A 19,614-nucleotide genomic window follows, 5' to 3' on the forward strand; every position below is an offset into this window, starting at 1 on the left:
AAATGAGAAAACAGTTCATTTTCAACGTGTCATTCAATATTTTGGTCAAATGTTTGGAGTTTTGCAATCTCTGTTTCCCACAGTCTGAAATGGTTTGGTAATTATTTTGTAGAAAGTGCTTTTTTGGTATATTATTTTATGTGGTTTGTATTATAGTTAAAACTTCTAAATTGCAACTTGGCTACTAGAATCAAGATGTAAAGTAGTTGTCGTAGGTATTTGGTAAAACAGAGTACTTTATTTAAGTTGTAATTGCAGAATTTGTGGCTAATGAATGGTTATTTTGTCAATTATTAGAGCATTTTTAAATTTGACTGGTTATTCTAGTTAATAGTAGTTATTATGGTGAATGGCTATCAATGAATGGAGGGAGGAGAAAGGTTTGGGATATATGTAGCAATTCGTACAGTTACAAATTGGAAAAAAATAGACACATAAGAATTTTAGTTTTATGTTTGGAAGGGTTAGGCACCTATTGTTAGGCGGATAATGTTGTGCACCCAGAGCCTACTGAGCTGGAGGGTGAGTTGGACAAGAAAAATGCCAACCTAGATGTCCAGAAAGTGTTGTCAAGAAGGAGCACGCATGTGAGGACTGTGCCAAAAGAAGCTAACCGATTTTGTTCTGACTCTGGCAAGTCACATGAAGGGCAAGAAGGTGCTGGGAGTTAGTATAAGTAACTAGATACTGGAAGGAAAAAGTAGGCAAGAAGTTATAGAAATTTCCTTCATTCTCATCTCCGATGTTTACCTCCTTCTTCCATGTTTGTTTAAGCTTTCAGTTGTTTGATTCAAATTTCAGCTATTTGATTCCTATTGTAGTAGTTTGGTTGATCATTTACTCTATAATCGCAGTGTGTTTGGATTGGTACTGTTTCAGAATATTATGCCTTTTTGTTTCTTCAACCTTTAACCTTGACCAACACTATTTAAGTAAAATTTTGACAGCAAGTTATTGCTTTCTTAGAATTTCTGCAAAGAAATTTCGCCTTTATTCGTCTTAAGCAACCTTTTGATTCACATAAATTTTGGGTATGTTGGATCATGACTTGTTTGATTCCTATTGTCTTGTTGGAGTTGCAGATTCTTGAATGTTGCTAATTTATACTGATATCATTGAGCTATCAGTTAATCAATTGCATATATAATTAAATGCCATATTTTTTACTAATATGATTTCTTGGGTCCAGGTGCTATAAGGAAGGAACGGGAGTAAACGCCTAGATCTTTGTACTCCTCTTTAGGGATTTCTGAAAATGAGGTGGGATATTTTCATAAGAATGCAGTTTATGCTAATCAACGTATACAAACTCCTAAAAGCACAAGATCGAATTTTACCATGTCTTCTAATTAAGAAATGCGAACAATGGATAAAAACTCATTGGTTCTTAAGAAAGAGCATATGCAGACCAATATTTTATTGCCTCCATCTAGTGATCAAGCTATGAAAAACTTCCAAACAGTTGAAACAGGTATGACATTTTGAATCCATGTGTTATTAATTTGTAAAACTAAATTTTGTTGCTATAGTTTTACCAAATTATCCAACTGTAGGTTCATCTAATCCTAAAAAGGTAAAAAGAGTTCGAGGTAGGAACAAGTGCAAAGAAGTTGCATCACTTGAAGTTGGACAAAAGCTAAAAGTAACCTTTTACAACAATCGAACGATTGGAACAAATAACAAACTATTTTCGAGGCACTTGGGCAAAATAGTTCGTGACCGCAATATGTGTCCGCTGGGAGTATCATCGTGAAATGATATTGAGCAAGAAAAGTTGAATCACATTTGGGCAGCTATTGAGGTACAATTGCGACATGCTCTTTTTGTTCCTAGCAATATTGGATATGGTCCAGCATGCCTCTTTCGTGATGCTCTATTTGTGATTTAGCTTGTTCAGTGAGGTGCTGCAAACCTTGTGAAAATAGAAATGCAACTTTATTTCAAGGCAATATAAAATAGAGTTGGTTTGTTTGTTTTTTCAAATTATTTCTGTTTATGCTAGTAATGACATCGTTGTCAACGTATATAACCATATGGAGGCAGTATAGAATTTTGATAGGAGAAGAAGTAATTCAACATGCTAGGGGTCAATCCAAATTCATGTTCTAGTGATGTGGACAGAGAATGCGGACATATTATTGACATGACATACACAATGACCTCTGTACATGTGGCGTGTGAAGTTATGCTCCAGTTTGTGATAGGGACAGAGATGCCAAATGTGGGCACAATTACCTCTGTACATGTGGCGTGTGAAGTGTTACGCAACGCCTTCCTGATATTTTTTGGAAGGGCAACGTAAGGCTAAGCAATCGATGTCAGTGCGGTTGTTGTCTGCCAATAAGGTCCCCTCCGCACGCTAGACTAGATTGTCAGTGCCGTGCGGGAAAACCAATGTCACGAGCAATTGCAGAAGCTGAGAGAGAACTGGGTTTTTAATGATGATGATGATTTTATTGATGACTAAAATGCTGATTACAAAAGATGCGGTATCGAGGGGGAGAGACACCAGAAAATTGCTTGCTTGAAAATGTTTGATTGTTTGGTCCCCCTTAATAATGCTTAAAAAAAATAAACCAACATTACATGACGAGTCCTAATAAAGCTGTAGAAGCACACTGAATGAAAATGATGTAAACTAGCCTATAATTACAACGAAAAGGACTTAGTTTATTACAAGATAGAACTAAGTCCGATGGCAGCAACTTTGCCTTGCGGGTCAGGTTCTGCGCGCGCGTTGCTTTGGGCGCGCGCGACACTTGTTGTGTTGGCCTGAGGCTGGGCGCTGGTGTTTGGCATCAGGGTCTGTGCGCGAGGCACTGCTGGAATGGGCCTGCAGCTGGGCGCTGGCAAGGCATCAGGATCTGCGCGGGCGGCATTGTTAGGGCGCGCGGCGCTGTTGTCATTGGCCAGCCCTTGGGCGCTGGCGAGAGGCATCGGTGGGGCGACAGAGGCGCATGCGCGCTTGTCACTTGGCGCAGCCAAGACCATGGGGCCGACCATGGTGCTAGGCATTGTGAGGCTTGCTAGGCCGCCATGGGGAGCAGCCAAGGGGTCATGGGGCGTGTCTGGAAAGCAGCCCATGACAGAAGTTATGCTCCAGTTAGTGATAGGGACAGAGATGCCAAATGTGGGCGCATGCATCAGGGAACAGTGTGCTCTTTGGATAACTATGTTAGTCCTTTCGAGATGAAACTCCTATGTTAGTTTACCGATTTGGTGATGATACTGAAACAAATTTTGAGACTATGAATGAACTTCTTCTTAAACTTGCACAATGAACTACTTCTTGAACAGTGCATTAACCAAATGGATATTTTGATTATTGTAGGATAAATTTGAGACTATTGACATGAATGATCATCGGGATCATATCTTGGGATGAAAGAAATGAAGAAAATAAGGGAATTTTTCGCTGCTCAACAATCACATGTCTCGCCTACGACATCGCTAAGCTGAATGACTACTTTTGTCTACTGATCAAGTTAATAACAGTATACCCTGCTTTTTAATTATTTCTTTTGTTAATTTTATATAGTCATTTCTATCTTATTTCTATCTTTGTTGCAATATTATAAATGAATGAGCCTCAAGGATGGGAATAACAGCTTGGGTTCACGAAGTTGGAAGTAGAAAATCTGAGCATTGAGGGTTACTCGTCTCGACATTATTGAGGCCTCAACCTTAACTGTTATTAAGCTCATCACATGAATTAGGCTATAATCAATTACAAGCAGTTGTGGAAACTATAATCAAGTTATTGACTAATAAAGGAGAAATATATGATAAGGAATTAGGCTACAGGTTTTAACAATAGTAAGTCCAGGTAATAATATCTGACGAATATGTGGATGCTCATAACCACATTATTAATCACGTGTATTGAAAGTAAGATTAGTGTTGAATTTCTTGAGGATAATGCATGGGTTTCTGATTCACTTACTCTCTTTCGCCAATCTTGATTGTTGTCTGTTGTTGGTGTTCGATTAGCATTGTCATTTTCCTTGCCATATTCAGATACACTTCCGTTTCATTCTCAAATTTGAATTGTTGTCTGTCAATAGTTTTTAATCAGCATCGACTGTTTGTTCGTTATCATATTTCTGATGCATGAAAACTAACTGATTTTGCTTCGTAGTACATCAGAGAGATATAGGGATAGAATATGTTTCAAAATGCATAAGACCTTATGCAGATACCTGAGAATGTATACTTTAGGACATCAAATAGGATGTAAGACTAGCTTATCATTAAAAGGAAAAAAGAGTATACAAGATAATATTCGTCATTTTTACAACATGAAACTGCATGTTGAGAAAGTTCTAATAATGTTCTTTTGTGTCTTATCCTGGTGAATGTTGGTCGCTAAAACATTTAAGGACGGGCAAATATATATTTTCCATAATATCTTTATTATCTATTAGGGAGGAGAAGGCTGGTCGCTAATACTTTTTAACGACGGACAAATATATATTTTTCATAATATATTAATCGTCTACTGGGACGAGATATGTTGTCTCTAAATGTATTTAGCGACAAGATATTTTGTCTGTCGCAAACAATAATTAATGATCGGGTTTCTAAACCAGTCGTTATTGACTTTTGGTGTCGGAGGCTATTACGATGGGTGACGACCAGCTTTTTCCGGTCGTAATGGCTCTATTAGGACCAATTTTGGATCTTTAGGGACCAGATTTCTTTTCCTTAAAGGTCGTTTTTCTTGTAGTGTGAGGAGTGTGATAGGTAGCGGTTGGTGGGTATTGGATTGTTTGATGATGGTGTTGTGGTGGAGTTGGTATCGGTAAGGGATTGGGATTTTGAGGTGGAAATGCATATTGATGCAGTGCGGGAGGGTTTTATGGATGCTGATTTGGTGTATTTTGGGGAGGTACTGGGTTTTTGGTATTTTGTTGGTTGATATCGCGGACGTTCAGGGTGAGGGATAGGTTTTCTAAGTTGCGGACCTGGTCAAGTTCTCCCTGTAACTCCAGTATATTTTGTTCCAACCATAAAACCAAATCATTTGGTTCTGGAGTACTCCGACCATCTGAAGTTTTCGCATTCTCCGCATTTTCCTTTCGAATACCACTTAAGTTATCCATTTTAGCTTTCCCACTGCTCTTTGTATTACTTGGAGGAGGAGGAGGTGGAGGGCCTCTAGATCTAGTGTGATATGCTAATAATGCCAGTACGTGCGAACCATCCTTAGGGAATGGGAATAATAAGGGATAAAGAAAAACAAAAGGTAAACAAGTCTTTAAGGGTTCTGAAATGTTTGCAGTATTTAAACACATATTGCGGGAATGTAAATTTGTGTCCTAATTTGGGAGCCTTGTTGTCACGACCCCAAACCAGACCGGTCCTGATGGCGCCTCTCGTAAAGACAAGGCCAGCCGACACAATACTCACCTTAACCCTTTGAGAATTAAGAGTCATTTTTAAGTCTTTAAATTAAACAATGTTTCATAATAAAATCCTGGAATAACAGTGCGGAACAAAATAACAGCTCATCATCGGGGTGTCACTAGTCATGAGCAACTATCAAGTTCTGAATACAACAAAAGTCCAAAAATGTACTAAATACAGTAACAACAATGAGGGAAAGGAAGCGGTGCTGCGAACGTCATGTAGCCACCTTGCTAACTCTGATGACTCCGCGGCTGAGCTATCAACACCCATTACTGGGTTCCGATATACCTGAATCTACACACGAGGTGCAGGGAGTAATGTGAGTGCTCCAACCCAGTAAGTAATAAAAGTAAATAAAGGCTGACCAGTAGGAAACAATGAATCCACATTCACGTTAGGCTCAATAAACACAACAGGCTTTTAAATCATAATACGAGTCAATCTTCCCTTTTAAATTCCAGCTTTTAGTAAAAATCATTTTGAAATACTTTCCAGCAGTTTCGGTAGGGGTTCAATACCATTTAAGATAATAAGAGAGATTAAAGCCATAATCGGCCCCTCAGGGAAAACATAGTTTTTAAAACAGCCCATCGGGCAAAACAGTAATCATAAACACTTCATAACTTAAAAATCTCAGTGGAAATAACCAATGCTAAATCAGTGATTAATTTCTGAACATCTCATAAACCCCAGTTTAAATAAAAGTTGTTTTAAAACATTTGTTCAACTTTCCGACAAAGGCTCAATATAAAGATGAGTGAAAACAGTCGATAAATCAACATATTTGATAGAAATTCACTTTAAAGAGGAGTGAAATCAATAAGTCCATAAACAGGCCTCTCAGGCAAAAACATCACTCATATGCATGTATATATCTATCGCCCCTCGGGCTAGCCTCTCTGTCACTCGTGACTCAACTCTTACCAATCAGTACTCGCACTCAGCATTCTCGCTCAATTGGTACAATATAGAAATCGTTGCGGCATGCAGCCCGATCCGTATATCTCTCACAATAACTGAAATCAAAGTAACCACTGCGGCGTGCAGCCCGATCCATATAAATAGTCGATTGCGCTCATTGGGGGTGTGAAGACTCCGGAGGGGCTCCTATAGCCCAAGCGCTATATTGCTGCGGCGCGCAGCGCGATCCATATAACTATCGTTGCGGCGTGCAGCCCGATCCATATACATATATATATATATATATATACATTGCAGCGGCGTGCAGCCCGATCCATAGATATATAATCCTCACAACTAGGCCCTCGGCCTCTCTCAGTCATTAACCTCACCATCAGACTCTCAGTCTATCTCAGTCATCAATCTCACAATCAGACCCTCGGTCTATCTCAGTAAAACAGGGAACTCAGCCCAAAACAATTTCCACATTTTAAGAATATAGTGATAAAGCCAGATTTGAGCAGTAAACAGGTAAAACATGACTGAGAATATGCTTTCAAACAAATAGAGTGAGGAAAGATAGTAAAAATGCCCCTAAGGGTCTCAACAAGTCGGCACAAGGCCCCAAACATGGCATACAACCCAAAAATATAATAATGTCAAACAATTAACTATCAAATACGCATTAAAATATTCGTTCGGGATGGACTAGGTCACAATCCCCAGCGGTGCTCTACCCCACGCTCGTCATCCAGAGTGCAAGTCACCTCAAAGTAACACAACGACGTATAATCCAGGGTTTCAAACCCTCAGGACAGTATTTACAATCATTACTTACCTCGAACCGGCTAATCCTCTAGCTCGCGATGCCTTTGTCTCTAAAATCGACCTCCGAATGCCTCGAATCTAGCCACAATAATTCAATTCAGTTAATAAAAATTATAGGAATTAATTCCATATGAAATTCTACATTTTCCATTAAAAATCCGAAATTGCACTCAAAATTCGCCCGTGGGGCCCACGTCTCGAAACCCGACAGAAATTACGGAATATGAAACCTCATCCAACCAAGAGTCCAACCATACCAATTTTACTAAAATCCTACATCAACTCGACCCTCAAATCTTCAAATTAAACTAAGAGGGTTTTCAAGATTCTCCCAACTAAAATCACCAATTAAATGCCAAAACTAGTAATAGATTCGGGTAATCTAACCAAAATTAAGTTAAGAACACTTACCCCGTTGTATTCTCTGAAAATCTCCCGAAAATTGCCTCTCCCGAGATCCAATTTGATAAAAATGGAAAATGGGACGAGTCCCATTTTCAGAACTTAAGAATCTGCCTAGAAAATGTCGGGGGCACTGTTCACGCGTTTGGGGACTGTTTCACGCGGTACTGTTCACAACACTATTCACGGGGGTACTGTACATGGATATTGTTCATGTTTACTGTACATGGTACAGTACACGGATACTGTTCACGCAGGTGCAGTTACTGTTCACACGCGCGAAAAATGCAGAAACTGCCCAGAAAATTGCAGTAGCTTTTTGTTTCACTAAAAAGGCTCTAACTCTATCATACGAACTCGGAATTCAATGATTCTTATTCCTATGAGTCAAAAATAATAATACGAACATAGCCCTTCAGTCAAAACTCAATTCGGAGCTCATTTGCTCAATTCAATACCCATTTTGCTCGTTAAACAATTAACTCATGTTTCGTGTCAAAAACCCAATCGCGGCTTGATGAAATTAGACCAAACTTTCCAGATCAGTCCTATAATTCATTATCAAAATTCCGGAAGTCTTGAAATCAAATTTCGATCTCTAGAACTAAAAATGGACCTTTGGATCATTACATGCTTATGCTCACAATGGCAAAATCTTCCAAAAACTCTTCCAAAACATATCCGAGCCTCATGGGACCCCGACCAAATATGCCAACACACCCCATAACATAATTCAAACTTGTTCCAACCTTCGGAATGCTCAAAACAACATCAAAACATCAAATCACCCTAGGATTCAAGCCTAAGAATTCCAAAACTTCCGAAATCCGAATTCGATAAAAAAGCCAACCAAACGACATTGACCTGAAATTTTGCACACACATCACAAATGACATAACGAAGCTACAGCAACTATCGAAATTCCATTCTGACCCTTGGTTCAAAATCTCATCTATCAACCGGAATTCGCCAAAATACTAACTTTGCCAATTCAAGCCAAATCCTTCCACGGACTTCCAAAATGCATTTCAATCATGCTTCTAAGTCATAAATCACCCAACAAAACTATCCAAATCATAAAATTTCCGATCCGAGCTCATATACAAATAAGTCAACTCTTAGTCAACCTTTCAAATTCAAATCTTTCAACTAAGACTGTTCCTTCAAACCCGATTTTTTTCTTGAAAACCAAAACCAACGATCTACATCAGTCATAATACGTTACACGGGGCAAGTCATGCCTGAGAACTAGCGATCAAAGTACAAAAGCTCAAAACGACCGGTCGGGTCGTTACACTCATTGTGCCCGAGGTAGGCCTAGCGACAAATAGATTTGGATAAATTCAATGCCAATAATTGCCTCATTTCATTAATGTTAAAAAATAGACGACCCAAAATGACATTAAATAAGAAAATGTTACTAATGGAACTTGGCCTTATTACATTTAAAAGAAAAGCAAGTAAACCTAATCTACATGGTCCTATAAGGACCCTCTCTAGACTGGATGCTATTGTCGATCAATTCCCCCAGTTCGCGCAGGTTCAGCAATAAGAATGCCCTTGCCATATGTCCTCCTTCGTTTCCCTTAGCATGTTGGCAATCGGTGACTCTCATTCTCATTTTCCCTTCCAATTCCATCAAATTGTACTCCAAATATTCCAACCTTTCACTTGATTTAATAGCCCTCTCCTTCTATTCATTGATCATCTCCATGTCGGCCTTATGCTACTCCATATGCTCAACTTCAGACTCACGAATTCTTTTGCGCAACTTGTTATACTTCACCTCAGCTTCTGCAACTTCGTCTATGACCCTGTTTCCTGGACCAACCCTTGGCTCGAAGATCCCTGCTATGATATTGTTCAACCATAAGGGGTAAAAGTATGAGTGACCCGCATGATATCGGTCTGGCTCGATGGTATCCTTTTCTATGATAATATTCAAAGTCCACATATGTTGTGCTTCATTATTATATGGGATGGTGTCACCTTGAAAATCAGCTATGAAGTGACTCATTTTAATGACTCGTGGTATGACCTATCTCCTGTCTGCCTGTCTCATAACCCTGAGGGTAGCATAAGGATATATGCCCCTTAACCTAATAAACACCAAGTGTGGAACATCCCTAGATATGATGATGAACTCGTCGGTGGGGAACCACTCGAACATCCACTGAACCTGGTCCTCAGTTAACTTGTTGAAATATTGCACCCATCCTACAGCCTCCTCAGGTTGAGCAAGCATGTCTGGAATATAAGTCATTCTCTTAGGGTGATGGAAATCTATGTGATCATTCCACGGCCTTCGTGGAAACTCTTGGCGGTATTGACCCCTTTGGAGATGCTCTAACAGCCAAACCTGTAACAGCAAATTGCAAGCCTCAAAGAATCTGATCCCTTCTTATAGCGCTCCAAGGCTTGGTACATATATACAATGATCATAGGGATAATTGTATATGTCTGCCCCTCGATCCCGTCCATCAAAGTTTTGGCCACCATGACCAGCCTAGTATGGATTCTATCCCCTTGGATCTGGAATACCAGCATGCCCAAGAAACACACAATGAACACGAAGACCCTACGATGAACCCAACCCAAAAAGGTGATTGAGAACTCATCATCAAAAATACAATAAGAGCTACTATGACCGTTTCAGGCGCTAATAAACCAGGGCTATCCTAAGGCAACCTAGAAAATCCCCCTATTTCTTCTAGAAGAGGGGTCCTTTCTATGTCCCCGAAGCGGAACACAGCCCTTTCTTTGTCCCAAAGCATGGTGGCAGCCTCGATCAACATTTTGTTTGGCTGAAGATCCAACAGAGAAGGCAGATTTCCTAAGAGTCGTTTCACATGATTTTGGTCACCTGAAGGAAGATCCCTCCACCAATCTAGCAAAAGTGAAGGTATGTTATCGACCATGCCGAACCTGGGGACTTCATGCCTCATTTTCTGCAAAACAAATTATAGGTTAGGCCCTTTCCCCCCTCTAGGTTTGTCTAGTTATACAACAATGATTAGCATATTGACACTTATTTATCCAAAATTAATGCACACAATCATGGTTGTGTCCGTAGGGATTATGGAAAACCCGATGGACTTTTGGGTGAGGCTTGTATTAAAGGGTTATCATGTGGACAACATATTAACCGGACTAGATTTGACCATGATGCATGCAATATTAATCAGAATAAGGTTGCTATAGAGGTCTATACTGGTACCCTCAAGTGGAAAACTTGAGGGGAAAGGCACGGAACCGTCGAACGCACTGCTGATCGACTAGTTTTACCGCAAATACGCCTTTGCGAATTTAAAAGGTGATATATAGGTAGAGCGCAAACACTCATCAAGTGTTGTTATAGTATTGATTATGCACGAGTGGAATATGATGTTGAGCATGATTTATGAAACAATAAATAGCATCTTGTCAAGTATTTTCATGTTAAAAAAATGAAAAATGTGGTATTTAAATAATTAAAAGACAGTTACAAAAGAAAACAAGGAACTAAGTCAGTTTCATGAAATAAAGGAAATTATAAATGCATGAGAAACGAGCAATTAAATCCAAGTAAAAGGGGAGAGGGAAAGGGTGCACATGTATTAACAGAATAAAGCATGCTTAAGACTAATTCGCAAAAACAAGTTCATTATGGTAAGAGCCTAGAATATCCCCGGCAGAGTCGCTATGCTGTCGCGCCCCCTTTTTCCTCACAGAGTTCGGGTTTCAATATTCATGAGGAAACAACTCATTTCCTTTTGGGAATTGGGTATTTGAATTTGAAGAGTCGCCACCTAATAGATTAGAGGTGCGTTAGGACACTATCACGACCCAATTCCCAAACCCGGTCGTGATGGCGCCTTTCATGAAGACAAGGCCAGTCATTCAACCCAATTCATCCTTTTAAGACAATTAATTAACACAATTATAGTATAAACATGGTTTAATAATATCCAATAGCGGAAAGTATAGATAAAATACGGAAATCCAACCCAACTCAGCCCTAACCGGGGTGTCACAAGTCATGAGATACTACGGAGTTTACTAAAATTCTACAAAGTATGGAATTAGGAACAAAGTCTGAAGATATCATAAATAACAGAAGATAAGGGAGAAAACGGGTCTGCGAACGCCATGCAGCTACCTCGATAACTCCGATGAAAACTGAACAGCAGAAAACTCGCTCTATGCCTCAGGAATACCTGTACCTGCACACATGGTGCAGGGAGTAATGTGAGTACTCCGACCCAGTGAGTAATAAATATAAATAATGACTGAAGGTAAGAAAACACGTTAAGGCACACAACATTCTATACAGAAGCAGTGAAATCATTTAAAATAACAATTCAGTGAAACATCATGTGAAATTTCTTTTAAACCAGTAAAACATGTAATTTGGCAGTAAAATGACGAGTAGAAATCTGCCCCTCGGGCTCAATATCAAAACAACAAGTAGGAATCTGCCCCTCGGGCTCAGTATCAAAATAACAAGTAGAAATCTGCCCCTCGGGCTCAGTATCAAAATAATAATTAGAAATTTTCCCCTCGGGCTCAGTATCAAAATAATAAGTAGAAATCTGCCCCTCAGGCTCAGTATCTCAGAATAGTATCAGCCCCTCAGGCTTAGAACAGTATGAAGGAATCAGTCAATGAAATAAGAGCACATAATTATTATGGCAGATAATGCAGATAAGGAATAAATGCATGAGTGCAATGCAATGCATATGACGGTACCCTCTGGTACCCACTGCGGCGTCCAGCCCAAGCCATCCATATTTATTTATCGTCGACGGTGCTCACTGGGGGTGTGTACAGACTCCGGAGGGGCTCCTACAGCCCAAGCGCAATATCACGCCATCTCGTGGCATCAAATCTAGGCCCTCGGCCTCATATCAATCTCAGTATAATCACCCAGGCTCTCGGCCTCAATATCAACGTAATCAACCAGGCTCTCGGCCTCAATATCAATGTAATCAACCAGGCTCTCGGCCTCAATATCAATGTAACACTGTTGCAGCGTGCAACCCGATCCATGCTTAGTCCAGAAATTATCATAAGCCCTTTGGGCATTCATAAAACAATAGTTCTTAGCCCGAAATATCATTTAAGTTTTCAAATCTTAGAAAGATGGCTGAGTTTGCAAAACAGTATTTAAAAACTTGGACTGAGATCAAATGATATGCAAAATATGGGAAAACAGTGATATCAATCCCATAAGGATTCAAATAATTGGCAAGAAGCCCAAATGTAACAATCAAATCTAAGTAAGGATGATTCTCAATTTAGTTCAAGTAGAGAACACGGTAAAAACATCTCTCGGGATGGACCAAGTCACAATAACCAATAGTGTTCTACCCCACGCCCGTTATCCGGCGTGCAAGTCACCTCAATATAGCGTTACGATGTGAAATTTCGGGGTTTCAAACCCTCAGGACATCATTTACATCAATTACTCACCTCAAGACGGCCAAAGGTCTAGCTCGCTATGCCCTTGACTCTCAAATTGGCCTCTTCGTGCATCGAATCTATCCAAAATCAGAACGAATATGTCACATTATGTTGTAGGAACAATACCCAATCGAAAATAACTGAAAAACATCAAAATCCCGAAATTTGGCAAAACCCGAGCCCCGGGCCCACTTCTCGAAATTCAGAAAAATTAACATCAACGGATTCCTTATTTCGCCACCACGAGTCTATACATATAAAATTTACCAAAATCGGATATCAACTCGACCCTCAAATCTTCAAATCTTATTTTCAAATCCCTAGGCCTAAATCCCCAATTTACTCCTCAAAAACATGTAATGTAGTCGGATTATTCAATGATAATTCAATATTATGGAGTAGAAATGATCACAAGTGACTTACCTCAAGATTTCCCATGATTTCTTGCTCAAAAATCGCCCCAAGCCATGTTCTTTCACAAGAAAAACGTGAAAATGAGCTAAAAAAACAGAACAACACTAATAAAGCCCATTCTGGTCGCTAAAAGATGTTTCCGGTCGCTAAAGGTGCCAAATCTGGTCGCTAAAGGTGCACACCAGAACCTTCTGCACCAGCCATATTTATTTTCACTAAAAAGGCTCTAACTCCACCATACGAACTCTGAATTCAATGATTCTTGTTCCTATGAGTCACAAATAATGATACGAACATATTTCTTCAATCGAAACTCAATTCAAGGCTCGTTTGCTCAGTGCGATATCCATTTCGCTCGTTAAACAATTAACAGATGTTTCGCATCAAAAACCCAATCGCGACTTGATCAAATTAGACCAAACTTTCCAGATCAGTCCTATAATTCATTATCAAAATTCCGGAAGTCTCGAAATCAAATTTCAATCTCTAGAACTAAAAATGAACCTTTGGATCATTACGTGCTTATGCTCAAAACGGCAAAACTCTTCAAAAAACTCTTCCAAAACTTATCCGAGCCTCATGTGACCCCGACCAAACATGCCAACACACCCCATAACATCATTAAACTTTTTCCAATCAACAAAACACCTCAAACAACATCAAAACCATCAATTCACATCGAATTCAAGCCTAAGTTTTCCAAAAACTTCTGAAACACGCATTTGATCAAAAACCCGACCAAATCACCTCCGAATGACATGAAATTTTGCACACACATCCCAAATCACATAATGAAGCTATAGAAACTCTCGGAATTTCATTCCGACCCTTGGATCAAAATCTCACCTATCAACCGGAAATCGCTAAAATACTACTTTTGCTAGTTCAAGCCAAATTCCACACCGGACCTCCAAACCCAATTACGATCGTGCTCCTAATTCATAAATCACCTAATGGAGTTAGAAAAATCATAAAAATTCCGATCCGAGATCATTTACACATAAGTCAATTATTGGTCAAACCTTTCAAATTCAAAGCTTTCAACTGAGACTATTCTTTCAAATTCATTCCAATTTTTTTTTCCTGAAAACCAAAACCAACAACCTACATCAGTCATAATACATAACATGGGGAAAGTCATGCCCGAGAACTGGCGAATCAAAGTGCAAAAACTCAAAACGACCGGTCGGGTCGTTACAGACACCTAAAGCAAATAACTCATAAACCGGTTTACATTACCAGATATTTGGGTAAGGGCTCGAAATAACCTTTAGGGGAAGGTGTTAGGCACCCCTCGCGGCCCACAACGGTGGTTTCCGGCCGAACTCAATTATGTGAATTAGTCTTTTAACAGATCGGCAGTCTAAGCACACATATACAAATAAGGGAAATTTAACAATAGTCTAAGCACACATATGTAAATAAGGTGAGGGAAGTCCTAGGTTTGTTAGCCTATAGGATCACATCTGTACAATACCCGGTTATTCTTTCTTAACTAGAAGGGTTACATGTGGCGTTGGCGCACAGGTCATTATATTATTTACTACCCAATTACCCCCTTGGCCATAGCCTAAAGTGTTCTAACAACCTTAAGATGTATTCTATGCGTGCACTACCCGTCCCTTTACTTATATAGTCCCGGAGGTATTTAGGACTTCTAGTTAAGGTGGATCTAGACTCTCCTACAGTAATTAAAAGGAGAAAACTCTAGGCGACAAAAAAAACATGTAGGACTGGACCAAAGATAGAACAATTAAGAGGCTCACATTTTAACTCCACAGATAGAGCAAGTAAGTGCACGTCTTAAACAACAGATTTCAGATATTTAAGAAAGACCTTAGAATAGGATATCTAGATGATCATGACAAGCAGAGAATATGCAGCATTGAGTTAAGGCAAGTAATAGAGACCTAATCAGTTTGCCTACTGATTTCTAGAATATGTTGAGTTTGGGCAGTCACAAATAAGCAAAGTAGTTTCACAGTTTTTATTAGACCTTGATTACCTATAGGCTTGCCTAGGCGTGAATCTGTAATACCCTATACACATTCTGTCTAAATGCAATCAAAAATCTAAGAACCATTTTAAAATAGTTTGAGTTTATTAAGTCCTATAGACATGCTGATCTAGGCGCTGAGTAACTGGTTTTTAGACTTACAAATGCGAGCAGCTAAATGCGGAAAGTGGTTTTAGAATCCTATAGGCATGGCATCTAAATATAGTGATTAGTTTTAAAACATGTTGAAGACTGATTTATACATTGTTAGTATGTAGAAACTGATCTTTTCTAGGCAAGACTGATTAATTTCAAAACCCCTATAGGCATGATATCTAAGAAAACATCGTAGCAAAACCATAGACATGTTATCCAGAATGCAGGATCGAGTTTTGAATCCTATTGACATGATATCTAAGTGACCAAACATTGTAACAGCTTATAGGCATGGTATCTAAATAAACGAGATATTGTAACAACTTATAGGCATGGTATCTAGGTAGACAAGATATTATAACAACCTATAGGTATGTTATCTACCCTTTCCCAACAGGATATGTATAAGAAAACCTCCCTTTTACTAATTTCCCCAATATCTATTTACAAGAAATTATTATCATAGACCAACATTAATAATGAATTACAGAAGTGAAATTGCTACAACTATAGGGAGCCTGAATATAGGCCCAAAAGATAAACCTAGCAGACCAGCCCTTCAAAATGCCAAAAGTGCTATAACCTCATAGCGCAGCCAGTAATATCCTGGTGTGTCAAAGTTCTCAAGGGCCTCAAGGACCCCGGGCAATGCTGACACCAAGAAATCTTTCAAAGTAACCCTTTGTGAGCAAGTTTTGGAAAGCCAACTCCAGTGTGTCAAAGTTCAGAGGAGCCTCAGGTAATCCTAAGCAATGCTTACACTAGAGGGGCAAGACCCTAGGTGTTCTAAGAATAGGAGTAGTGTTTGAAAATAGAAGTAGTTTTAAGAAAATAGTTTAGAAGTAAACAGAGTCAATGCAGCACTCTGAAGCAAAGGTTTCAGCAACCAAACAGCAAGCAGAAAACATGGTCACAAAGTTTCAAAGGAGAGATTCCCATTGCCCAGATTTAGCTGAGTTCATTAGTTAACACTAGGTGGCATATAGCATGTTGAGAACAAACAACTGCAGCGAGAGGAGAGAACGGGTTGGGTACATAGGAATCCTGAATCAGGAACACATAAAACAGGGTGAGAAGCATACTGATTAACACCTAGAAAATATAGCACTCAATAGGACTTAATGGTGCTGAGTAGAAGTGATAGACAGCAGACACATAAGTTTAAAAGTGCCCGATTACATAGCACTAGATAGGGCATAACAACAGGAGCAATCATGCTGACTTAAAGCAGTAGATAGGAAAGACATAGAACTAATTTGCAGGAGCAGCCAGTCTGATTAAAAGCAGAAAGACCTAAATATAGAACTAATCATGCTAATTGCTGCAATAAAGCAGAAGTTTAAATATAGAAGTAACCATGTTAATTGAGACCAACAAACAAGAGAAAGCATGACTTTGGCTTCACAGAATGAGAGTATATATAGCACATAGAGAGTAGAGAAAATAAGGTAAAGAGAAGAAGTCAGTCAATTAGGGGCAATCAAATAATTATTGAATCAAATTATGTAAGGTAATCCGGAATAGACCGCTTAATTAGGGGTAGTTACTTAACGGTCACAGAAAATAGAGCTAATTAGGGTAAAGAATCCAAATCATACACAAATAGGGAATCAATAAGAATCCCTGAACCATACGGATATTTATTAAGGTAAGGGAAGTAATCAAATAATAAATCGATCTTGATGGGGACAGAAAGTTAGGGAATTATACCATAAATAACTCTAATTGAATTTCAAATGAGGCAAGAAGCAAGCTCATTAGTCAATTAGGGTTAGAAATCATAAATCAAATAATCGATTTCACAAATAAGGCAATACGGGTAATCAGAGACCAATCAAGGGTTAATCAACCCATAAATAGACAAGAAGTGTCAATTAAGAAACTCAGGATTAAGGTAAACAAACAGCAATCAGTAAATTAATTTAGTAAATAAGTGAAACCCTAGATAATTAGGCTAATCAGTCGATTATTCAAACAATGACGGACGAAAATGTTGAAATCAAACAAGGAACAGTCAAGACATCAAGTCTGGAACATAGTCATTGTAGAAAGATTAAACAAAAACATGAGAAATTTTAGAAAACCCTTTGCAAAATAGACGAAGCAGAAACCCTAATCTTAGAAAATACTCAGAGTTGATTACTATTAAGGAATCAGAAGATTCTTAAGGAAAACGATCATGGAAACTTGAAAACACTTCAGATACGGAGAGATTCGACCAACAAATAACGAGAAAACCAAACTCTAATATAGCAAAGTGCTTAAAAATCGATAAATCAGTAAAGCAATAAGGGAACCTTAAGGAAAAATCAGTGACGAACTCAAAATCACTTCAGATCTACAAGGATCTGGACAGATTCAAGTCCAAACATTAGGTTTTTGAAGAAAAGAGAAAGGGTAAAGAGAATCTAGTCATTGAATCAGAGATTTGAGCCGTAAAAATCGGTAGAAAACACTCACAGACCATAGACAGACTTTTGGAGAGTTCTGAACAAGATCTGGACTAGATCTCTTCGAGGTCCTTCCATGAAATCACAAAATTGAGCAACCAGGGGAAGTAGGAGGCCTGCAGGGGTCTCAAACACCCATGGAAATCCATAGATCGAGTGAGAATCAGAGGGATTAGGGCTGGTTTTGGGTGGCAACGGCTAGGATTAAGGTTGGGTATCAGAGAGAGACGGAGAGGAGAGGAATTTTAGGGCGGTTGTTTTGTATAAATGTATTAGGGTTAGGGGTTATTGGAGATAAAAAAGGGGAAGGGGTAATGGTAGTCGTTGATCTCTGTAATCAACGGCCAGGATTAAAAGGTTTTGGGGCCGGGTCGAGTTTTATTGGTTTGGGTTGAGGTACATTTGGGCTGGTTAGGACCGAATTTGGGCATTTTAATTAGGCTAGGTCCAAAAATTAAAAAAAAGGCTATTTATTAAATATCCCTTTAATTGCTAAAATAATTTTTAAAAATAGTTAATAAATTATAAAAAAATGACTTTCATGCCTAGAAATGTTTTAAAATAATTACTTAATATTTTAAAAATATAAAAAGCTATTTTCTGATAAAATGGGTACTTTGCAATTACAACCCCAAAAATATAAATGTGGCTATTTGTGAAATAATTTGAGCCTAATATAAATATAAATAGCAATATTAAGCCGTGAAATTGTTATAGAGTCCTTTGTGATGCAATTTGTACTTATTTATATAAATAAAATACTGGGATAAATTAATTAAAAATCCCTAAAATGTAGAAATTATGGAAAAATATCAATTGATGTTAATGCATAGTTTTGAAGGCATACATGCATTTGAAAAAAAAATTAGGAAAAAATTGGGTATCAACATCCACACCGTCCAAAGACAATCTTTCATGGTCCAAAGAGAATTTGCATCATCTATATACTCGCACGCATTGTGTTTTAAGTTTTGCAGGTAACCCAGGAGGTAACTATTTTCCAAACAGGAGCAGCCTTCGCTCCGGTTTCCGCTCATGCCATTTTTCACTTTGCCATTCATAACTAACTATCATCAGTTACCCATCCTACTCTGCGATGTACGGATATCTGCCCTACAATCCCTTCGTTACACTCCAGAGCCATAATCATAACTCCATCTGACATTTTCCTTCACAAAAGAACCTTTGCTGAAACTGGCTATCATTCCTATAACAACTCCATCGGCTTCATTCACCGGTGGGTCTAGAACTACAGATGGCCTGATTCTTGTAAAACCAGGGATATGTAGGTAGCTCAAAGACCAGGGTCCGGCCTATATTTTTCAAACACTCATTCGGTCAAAATCGGCCATTATTTCTTTACCCGAAAACTCCTTCATCCTTCCCATGTAAAGAGGGGCAGTTGTTGATACCCAGTTTTTCCCTCATATATATTATTAAATTTTGCATAAATGCATTCAAAATATGGTACATGCATTTACAAACATGCACAAGTGTTTTACAATTTTTCTAGAATTTTTAAGGCCCTAAGCCCATTTATTTCTGCATTTTTAATCACATAAATATTCAAAACTATTCCTTATATTATTTTTATGGTGATTTAATCATCTAAATTCA

General features: G+C 38.7%; 1 long non-coding RNA gene across 2 annotated transcripts; it reads left to right on the plus strand.

Annotated features, from left to right (window-relative positions):
• The first annotated feature begins 706 nt into the window (after nt 1-706).
• On the plus strand, nt 707-3,515 carry LOC107762557 (uncharacterized). 2 transcript variants are annotated; one of them, XR_001642831.2, is made up of 4 exons: nt 707-1,031; nt 1,190-1,471; nt 1,554-1,801; nt 3,332-3,515. It is a non-coding gene; the product is annotated as an uncharacterized LOC107762557 (long non-coding RNA). The 2 variants fall into 2 exon arrangements; XR_001642830.2 differs by having other exon boundaries at nt 707-1,471.
• The last annotated feature ends 16,099 nt before the right edge of the window (nt 3,516-19,614 follow it).

Source organism: Nicotiana tabacum, chromosome 22 (genome assembly GCF_000715075.1).
Source record: "Nicotiana tabacum cultivar K326 chromosome 22, ASM71507v2, whole genome shotgun sequence".
Taxonomy (NCBI): domain Eukaryota; kingdom Viridiplantae; phylum Streptophyta; class Magnoliopsida; order Solanales; family Solanaceae; genus Nicotiana; species Nicotiana tabacum.